This window comes from Octodon degus, unplaced genomic scaffold (genome assembly GCF_000260255.1).
Source record: "Octodon degus isolate 3935 unplaced genomic scaffold, OctDeg1.0 scaffold00015, whole genome shotgun sequence".
NCBI lineage: Eukaryota > Metazoa > Chordata > Mammalia > Rodentia > Octodontidae > Octodon > Octodon degus.
The window spans coordinates 19709217-19718227 of record NW_004524591.1 but is presented as its reverse complement, the minus strand read 5'-3'; the positions used below and the strand labels follow the sequence as shown (position 1 = coordinate 19718227).

The following is a 9011-nucleotide window of genomic DNA, read 5'->3' as shown; positions in this document are numbered from 1 at the left end:
TATGCAGTGTATTATTTGTTGAAACTGTACTTTTGATTTGATTTGAAACTGTCTCATTGCTATATGTTTATCAATAAAACTTTGAAAAGAAAAAAAAAATTAAACGAACAACCACAGATTCTTTGAGACAAACTTTAACCAGCTGAAGAATAAGGTTCACTCAAAATAGATGGATTAGATGATGTTGACAGCAGCAATTGTATTATAGTCAAACAATCCTTTATAATCTGCAGCATATATAAAAGTGATAGTAGTTGGTGGCAAACTTTCTCAGTTCATAGAATTTTTTTGAAAAGATTTGCCCCAGCAATGTCGTTTTTGCTTGTTGACATCCAAGCTGAGAAAGCTTTGCATGTTCTTGCTGTCCTACAGAAAATGATTTCACAGGGTAACAATAACAAAAGTGGAAAGAATGAGACTGGTAATAATAACAACAAAGACGGATCTAATCATAAAACTGAAAGCTCAGCTCTGATAAGAGCTGCAAAATCAAAGCCACATCAATACAAAGTAAAAGCTTATGTCCAAATGAAGGGCAATCAAATCAGTCCTGAACACAGCTGGAAATTATGCTTCCTAAAAGCAATTTTCAGCACTTGAGGGGCAATTATTGAAAAGCTATGAAGCTGTTAAATAGTTTAAACATTACTGAGCATCTTGGATTCATGAAAACAGGTGAATGTTTGAGACGCATATTTTAGAATAATCTTGGTTGCATTCATTTTCCCACAAGCAAGCACAGTTTAGGAATTCTTTTTTTTTAAATTTATTTATTTATTTATTTATTTGTGTGTGTGTGTGTGTGTGTGTGTGTGTGTGGCCAGCTCAGCCCACCAGGGAGCAGGGCGGGCTGGCATGTGGTGCTGGGGGATTGAACTGTGGTCCCTGTGCTTTGCTAAGCTTGTTCTAAGTAGGTGTTTTAGACCACTGAGCCATCTCACCAGCCCCCAGTTTAGGAATTTTCTACTTTAAGAAGGTGTGACCAGAGGATGACAATGTCTGTGTGCAGCTCAGTGCAGGCAACTCCAAAGCAGGCAAAAAAAAATATTCGGGAAGATCCATGTGTACATTACTAACCAGCAAGAGGCACACTGTATAACTGGGATTCAGCTTCCTCACATCAGAAGGCGTCCTATTGCCTTCAGGTGTCTGATTTAAACTGTTCAGGTTTATCATGCAAATCCTCGCTTTTGGTTGCCACTCAACGCTGCATCTCTGCCAGTAGGGAGACTTCCTGTTGGCAGAGGAAATTGAAGGTCTTCCAAGCAAAAAGGAAATTGCACAGTCTATCATTGATCAAGGCTATCGTAAAATATTTCTGGCATCACAGTCCGTACAAAATACCGTACATAATGATGGGCAATCTTCAGCCATCCCCGTAGCCAACATGGAGTGTGCAGCCATATGTCTCAGAACTGCCTTGTGCTGATACCTGAAGAACAGCAAGATCTGAAGCAGGAAAATGGGCCTAAAAACAGCAGTCAGCTCAGAGGGAACACAGAGAGAAGTGAGAACAGTGGAACTTGCAGCAGTAAATGCCAGGATGGAGACAAGTTCATTCCAGTTCTACCTTCTTTTCCAATGAGAAAACAGGAATTAGAAAACTTGAAGTACTCTGTAATGATTTGCATTGTGTAGGTGGTGCTGGCTTGGGGTGATAACCTGGTGGCTTCAGATCCTGCTGATAAACTTCTTCAGCAGCCCAAGCTGCCAGGCTCTCTTAAGTTTCTGGGCCATTTGTACATGACAGAAGCCTTCATCTCCTGAGACAGAATACTGGATGTTATGATTCTTTTGAGTCCCAAGAAAGTCACTGATGTCTCTTTAGGAATCTTTTCCAAGGAGCAGAACCAAGGATCACACAAGCGTGAAAATGAAGCAATGGAATCTTCAGGAAACAGGTTCCCTAGAGCTACCCCAGTTCTGACACGTTGGCCAGAGTTGTAACACTGTTGGCTGTTCATCCTCAGTGGTGGGTACTGCCTGCAGGGTGAGTACCGCAAAGCCTGGAAGTGTCTACACCAGGCAGCTTCTACTATTCCCCCCAGAAGGTACTCCTGGGCCATCTTGCTGGCTTTCTACCAGGAGCTGAGAATTGAAATACCCAGCTGGCCCTGCAGATCATCAATGGAAACCAGCTGCCCCTAACAGCAAAACACACTAGGAAGTGAGAAAGAAGCCATGGTTCAAGGCTGTCCAGCCTATCCAACCCCTCCAGATGCCAGCACTCACCACCATATAAAGCAAGTGATGTTTGCTTTTCAGAAAACTGTTGCCCAGGGGCCGGGGAGATGGCTCAGTAGGATAAGCATTTGACTGGCAAATGCAAGGATCTGAGTTCAATCCCCGGTCCCACAAAAAAAAAAGAAAAGAAAACTGTTGCCCAAAACAGTTTTAATACCAAGGTAGTATTTAATGACCTTGTTGCTTGTATCACAACAAATGAATAAAAGACATATGGTGAAGGATGCGAGTTATGAAGACACTGTTTTGAGACCATTCTATCCATGACTTTTTAAATTTTATTTATTTATTTATTTTGTGTGTGTTTGGCCAGCTCAGCCCACCAGGGGGCGGGGCTGGCTGGCATGTGGTGCTGGGGATTGAACCGTGGTCCCTGGGCTTTGCTTGGCTTAGCTTGTTCTAAGTAGGTGCTTTAGACCACTGAGCCATCTCACCAGCCCCTCTACCCATGACTTTTTTAAAAAAATAGTAAAACAATACAAAATGACACAAAATTTCAAAACAAGAAGGTAGGAGAGTAACAATGATTAGTACATTGTGTATTATCTTCAAAGTAGTTTCTCATACTGCTAGATATAGGCATGAAGATTGATTAAACAATATAATCACAAACTTTTCTTTTCAATGAACTAATGGAAATTAGTAGTATAACTATCTATCCTATATGTATAATATTTATTTATTTTTCTTTTTCTGTTCCTTCTTTTTTCCTTTCTCCCATCACAGTTTCTCTTTTCTTTCCTTTTATTTTTATTTTTTAATTTTTTTTGTTTGTTTGTGTTTTAGAAATTTCCACACAGTTTTTTTACATTTATTTAATGTCTGTGTGTGGCCAGCTCAGCCCACCAGGGGGTGGGGCTGGCTGGCATGTGGTGCTGGGGGATCGAACCACTGTCCCTGTGCTTTGCCAAGCTTGTTCTAAATAGGTGCTTTAGACCACTGAGCCATCTCTCCAGCCCCAGTTTCTCTTTTCTTTTGAAGAGTTTCTTACATTTGACAATATCTATTGTACATTTTGGATCTTATTTGCTCTTTCAGCCTCTCACACTAGGGAGACAATATGATGTTTACACATGCAAGTCTGATTTATTTCACTTAAGAGTATGTTCACAAGTTTCCTCCATCTACTTATGGAAGCCTCAAGCTTATCCTACTCTACAGCTGAGTAGTACTCCATTTTATAAAAATACAACTTTTTTACCCATTCCTCAGGTGATGGGCAATTGGGTTATTTCCCAGATTTAGCTATGACAAATAGCTAAATACTTGTAGTGCTGCTATAAACATGGGTGCACACACATCTCTGTGGTATGATGTTATGTTTTCAATTCTTCTGGAAAAACATTCAGAAAAGGATTAACAGAGTTGAATGAGACTTTTAGTTCTAGTTCTTTTTAGGGGGATATCCACACTGATTTCCACAGTAATTACACCAGTCTGCACTCCCACTAACAGTGGATAGGTGTCCCTTTTTCCTCACAGCCCCTCCAACATTTGTTATTGGTTGACTTCTTGATGATAGCCATTGTTTTTGGAGTGAGATGGAATCTCAGTGTTGTTCTAATTTGTATTTCTCAAATGACTAATTATGTTGAACATTTTTCATATATTTATTTGCTATTTGTATTTCTTCATTTGTGAAGTGCACATTCATCTCAGATGCTCATTTTTTGATTGGGTCTTTGAATTTGGGGCAGTTTGACTTTTCTTTCCATTCTTCATGTGTTCTAGACAGAAGTCTTTTGTCTGAGAAACAGATGGCTAAATTATTTTTCCACTCTGTAGGTTGTGTTTTCACCCTATTGGTGATTTCTTTTGATGTGCGAAAACTTTTTAATAAAATGAGATCCCAGTTGTTGATTCTTTGAGGTATTGCTCATGTACTTTGGTTTTAGTACATGAACTCTCTACCTAGCCCTCTCTTCAGGATTGATATCTACTTTCTTTTTCAGTGGATTTAGTGTTTTCTGTTTAATATTTACATCTTTTATTCATTTGCTTTAGTTTACTGCATGGTGATAGACCTGGGTCTAGTTTTAGTCTTCAGCATATAGAGAACAAGTTTTTCCAGCACCATTTATGAAAGAGGCCATCTTTCTTCCAATGAACACGTTTGGCCCCTTTGTCAATGATAAGGTAACCAAATGTATTTATAATTGTGTCTGCATCTTCTAATGTATTCCACTGATCCTCAGATCCATTTTTTTTTTTGCCAATGCTATGTTATCATAGTAGCTTTGTATGTTATATATAAGATTCCAGTATAAGTTATACTCATGACCTTTTTTTCAAGAACCTTACTTAAAATTAAAGTTTCACAAATGTATTTCAGGCATTATCCTACAAGCTATGACACACTATTATGAGCAATTATGTGATGTATCTGTCTCATACACAATTAAAACACAGTCTTCAGAACCAGCAACCAACCAACCAACCAAACAAACAAAAATGAAAAACAAAATAACATATTCATAGGACAAATCTACCAGAACCAAGTGGTCCTCATATTCATGGAAGCTTGCTGAATCTTGCTCAAATGTCACATTACCAAAAACAAAACAAAACAAAACCACCTACCACGAATGATTATGATAGCCAATTGAAATATTCTCCCTGTTTATGAAATTAATATCTCTTTGGCAGTGTCAGCAAATCCTGAAACTACATGAATATTCCATGTTTCTACCCAAAAGGGCAGATAAGTACTTTTGAGTGTCTAGAGTCGCAGGGAGGATTCTTTGTGCAAAGTTCTTAGTTATGATCCCAAAACTTTGGTGAGAAACCTTGGGCTGAGTTAACCCAGCTTCCCTCTAGACTGGGTGAGTTTTCTTTCAGTAGCCTGAACCCAGCTGCTCACAAGATTGCTGTGTGCTGAGTGCCTGACTTTTCTGACAGTTCCCTGTAAGGCTTTCTATTCACCCAAGTTGCTTGGTACTTATGCTTCAGCAGTTCGTTCTTTCCCTCAAGATTGTTCTCGTATTTTCATTAGAGATAAAAAATGAAGAAAAACAGAGGCAGAGAAAAAATGAGAAAAGCAGAGATAAAACATGAAGAAAAACAGAGGCAGAGCCCCTCCCCTATGCCATTCATGCCTATTCGGTGACATTGCCTTTCTCTATGGGATGAGGTGAGGATGAGGGGAAGTCATGCTTTTCTTGCTGGACATGTAAATTCTTCCCAAGAAAGCTTGTTTTATGACCCATACCACCTGATAGTTGATGATGTTGTTCCTAGTATCTTAGGGCGATAGGTTTCAGAACTCTTGTGGATCCAACAATCATTGGCTGCTCAAGTCATATTAAATTACACATCTAATAATCTACTGATATTCTTCTGTTTAATTTAAGTATTCTCTAAATATTCTCTACATTACCTGTAAGACTGAATGCAATGTAAGTGCTATGTAAATAGTTGTTATATTGTATTGCATAAAGGATTGTGACAAGAAAAAAATGTCTGTAAATTATTTGTACAGATCCAGTGTTTCCCAAGTATTTCTAGTCCAAGTTTGGTTGAACCTATGGGTGTGGTGCCTAAGGTACAGAATGCTTACTGTATTTGTCCTCATGCACCTGACCATAGTAACTTTCCTATTATTTGATAGTATACCCTGAGACACAATTTTCTCATTTTTTCATTTTACCCATGTGAAATATTCTCTGATTAAATTTAAAATTTGGTAGATCTGTATCGTCTGTCTGTCTGTCTGTCTGTCTGTCTGTCTGTCTGTCTGTCTATCCATCTATCTATCTATCATTTGTCTCTTCCATTCTAAAGAGAGATTACTTACCTTCACTGCCTGGCTCTCTGATGGAGCAAACGAAGTATAAACTTCTCTGGGAGCAACTACCGTCAGGATTCCTCCTGTTCATCTTACCACTCTTGGACATTACACATCTCACAGTATCATGTTCCAACATCAGTTTCTCTAACTTTACTCCTGCTGTGTTTTTAGAATTGTAATGTCAAATGTATTTAAAGAACATGAGTGGGGGCCTGCCCCTTAGCTCAGTTCTTTAAGTGGCTGCTTCAACAAAGCCGTCAGGCTCAAGTTGCTGTGGTTCGATCCCCACTACTCAAGCCAGCCAGTCATGCCTTGAAGGCATTCGGAGCAAAAAAATAAATAAATAAAAATAAAGAACATGAGTGAAATGTAAGTGGTACTTTCACCCATCTCTTGGTGTACAGTAAGGAGACAGAACAGCCTGGATTCCATGGTGTTCTCCTGATCTTTTTTTTTTCTTTGCGGAACCAGGGATTGAACTCACACCCTTGCACTTGCCAGGCAAGCACTAATTCTACTGAGCCACCTCCCCAGCCACAATGGCAGAAGGATTTTTTTTTTCTCCGAATGCCTTCAGGGCAGGTTTGGTTGGCTTGAGTTGTGGAGATCGAACCACAGCAATCTGAGCCTGACTGCTTTGTTGAAGCAGCCACTTAAAGAACTGAGCTTGGGGCTAGTGAGACGGCTCAGTGGTCTAAAGCACCTACTTAGAGCAAGCTTAGCAAAGCACAGGGACCGCGGTTCAATCCTCCAGTGCCAGTCACTCCTCCCCCAGGGCGGGGCAGTTGGGGCCCAAACGGTTTCCTTAAACTCTGTGAGGAGTGGCCAGTGGATGACACCAAATGGGGCCGGGACTTGGGCGCTTACCTCCGGCAGCGGGTAGCCCAGGCCTTTCGTGAGGGAGAAAATACCCAGGTCGCTGAGCCCGAGGCCTGCGATCAGATGTACAAGAGCTTGGCACGACTCCATTCAAACTACTACAAACACAAGTACCCTCGCCCGAGAGACACCAGCTTCAGCGGCCTGTCCCTGGAGGAGTACAAGCTGATCCTGTCCACAGACACCCTGGAAGAGTTTAAGGACATGAACAAAGGCCTGTGGAAGAAGCTGCAGGAGAAGTTTGTCCCCGAGAGCCCTGAGGAGAAGCAGAAGGCCTGGGCTCGGGTCCTGTCTCGCCCGCAGACTTAAGCATGGAGTCTTGTATGCTGCTCCTGTCAATAAAACCTCCTGGCCTCCCCCTGCCCAAAAAAAAAAAGAACTGAGCTCAGGGGCAGGCCCCCTATTCTCCTGATCTTGTGCTGCTGGTTGTTCTAGCAGAGGAGGGACACCTTTCAGGTGGATTGTCTTTGGTGTTTCACGCAGTGAAGTGTAAGAAGGCAAGTAAGTGCTTTTCTAAATATAGACTTACTATCATTCTAAGCGATTGGAGAATCATATCTGGACTTGTTCCTTTTTCTTTGTGTCATGACTTTTCACTTTTGTCTGCACAATGATAAGCATTTCAACTGGAGCTCAGAGAGGCTTTATCAGAAGGTGTTGTACTAACACCTGTGAAAACAGAGCTGTCCTGTTTCTAGCTTTTCACTCATACATATCTTATGTCCCAGGTGACACTGGAAACTGTTCAAGGAAAGGAACCTTTACTTCTGTGAGTCCCTACTATAGGTAGTTAATAGGCACTGAGTGATTAGCTGATAGGCTATTTACTGGCTATCTTTTGTTGTAAGTCATATTTTTTTGAGAAGCTTGTTAGTAAATTTTTAGGGTACATGCAATGATAAAAATTTAATGATGGTATTTAGAGATGAAAAAAGCTTTAGTTTATTCCTCTCTGATAAATTGTTAGACAAACAATAAAACTATTTTCTAGTGAAATCTGTTTTTTCGGGGCCAGGGAGATGACTCAGTAGGATAAGCGCTTGACTGACAAATGCAAGTATCTGAGTTCAATCCCCGGTTCCGCCAAAAAAAAGAAATCTGTTTTTTCCTATTTTCTACTGTACAAATTTTAATTCTAGCAGTGTATTTTTATAAGATCTACAATAGTGTTCTATTCCTCTAGTCCCTAAAAATACTTATACAGTGAATTTTCATATCTGTGAAATTCTTCAACTTAGAAAAACTTCACTCTAGAAACACTTGGAATAGCTGTACTCCAGCAGAGAAAAATTTTCTAACATGTCCATATTAATTCACTATGACTCAGTTGAAAATTGTGTAGGATTATGTTCTGTTTAGGCACCTCATTTAAACTTTTTCAACTTTTGGAGACTAATTTAACTTCTGCCCTTCAATCAGGAGTATCTCTATGTGAAATTTTATTTCAATGTCACTTGTTCCTGAGCTGTCAAAAAAAAAATAGACATCTTATGGTCTAAAAATAAATATTATAAGTTTCCTTATTAAAAATGGCAAAACAGATTTAATACAACCATTCCACCAAGTTTACCACAGAATACTGGGTTTGGGAAGTTTTAGCACTCAGAATACAGCCATGGCTAGTTTAGGGTATGACAACAAATACTAGAATAGAAGCATTCCTTTCCCTCCTTGTGGGAAGAGATTCAACATTAGATCTGCACTGGCCCAAAACGGTTGCAACTGTACAATGTACTCAGCAGCCATATAGGACCAAAACCAAAGCCAAACATCTCACAACCTACAAGAATGTAAAGACAAATAGCTTGCAAACATTTCTCAGCAATTCCCCAAGTTTATCAGAAAGAACTTCTACCTATTATTGTCCTGGCTCTCTCTCTTACCACTATGATTTAAATCCTTAGCCTAGTGTTTCCTGAATGACCTTCCAGGAATCACTAGCTCTTAAAGGCAACTATTATTTGAATCAAAGGTTGAAAGTTCAACAAAAAGTTAAAAAATACTGACTTAGGGGCTGGTGAGATGGCTCAGTGGTCTAAAGCACCTACTTAGAACAAGCTTAGCAAAGCACAGGGACCGCGGTTCAATCCCCCAGCACCAC

At 40.0% G+C, this 9011-nt stretch overlaps 2 pseudogenes; both read left to right on the top strand.

Annotated features, from left to right (window-relative positions):
- LOC101567694 overlaps positions 1-2242 on the top strand; it is a 4882-nt pseudogene extending 2640 nt beyond the window's left edge.
- Positions 2243-6389: 4147 nt separating this feature from the next.
- LOC101567289 lies at positions 6390-7268 on the top strand (annotated as a pseudogene).
- The last annotated feature ends 1743 nt before the right edge of the window (positions 7269-9011 follow it).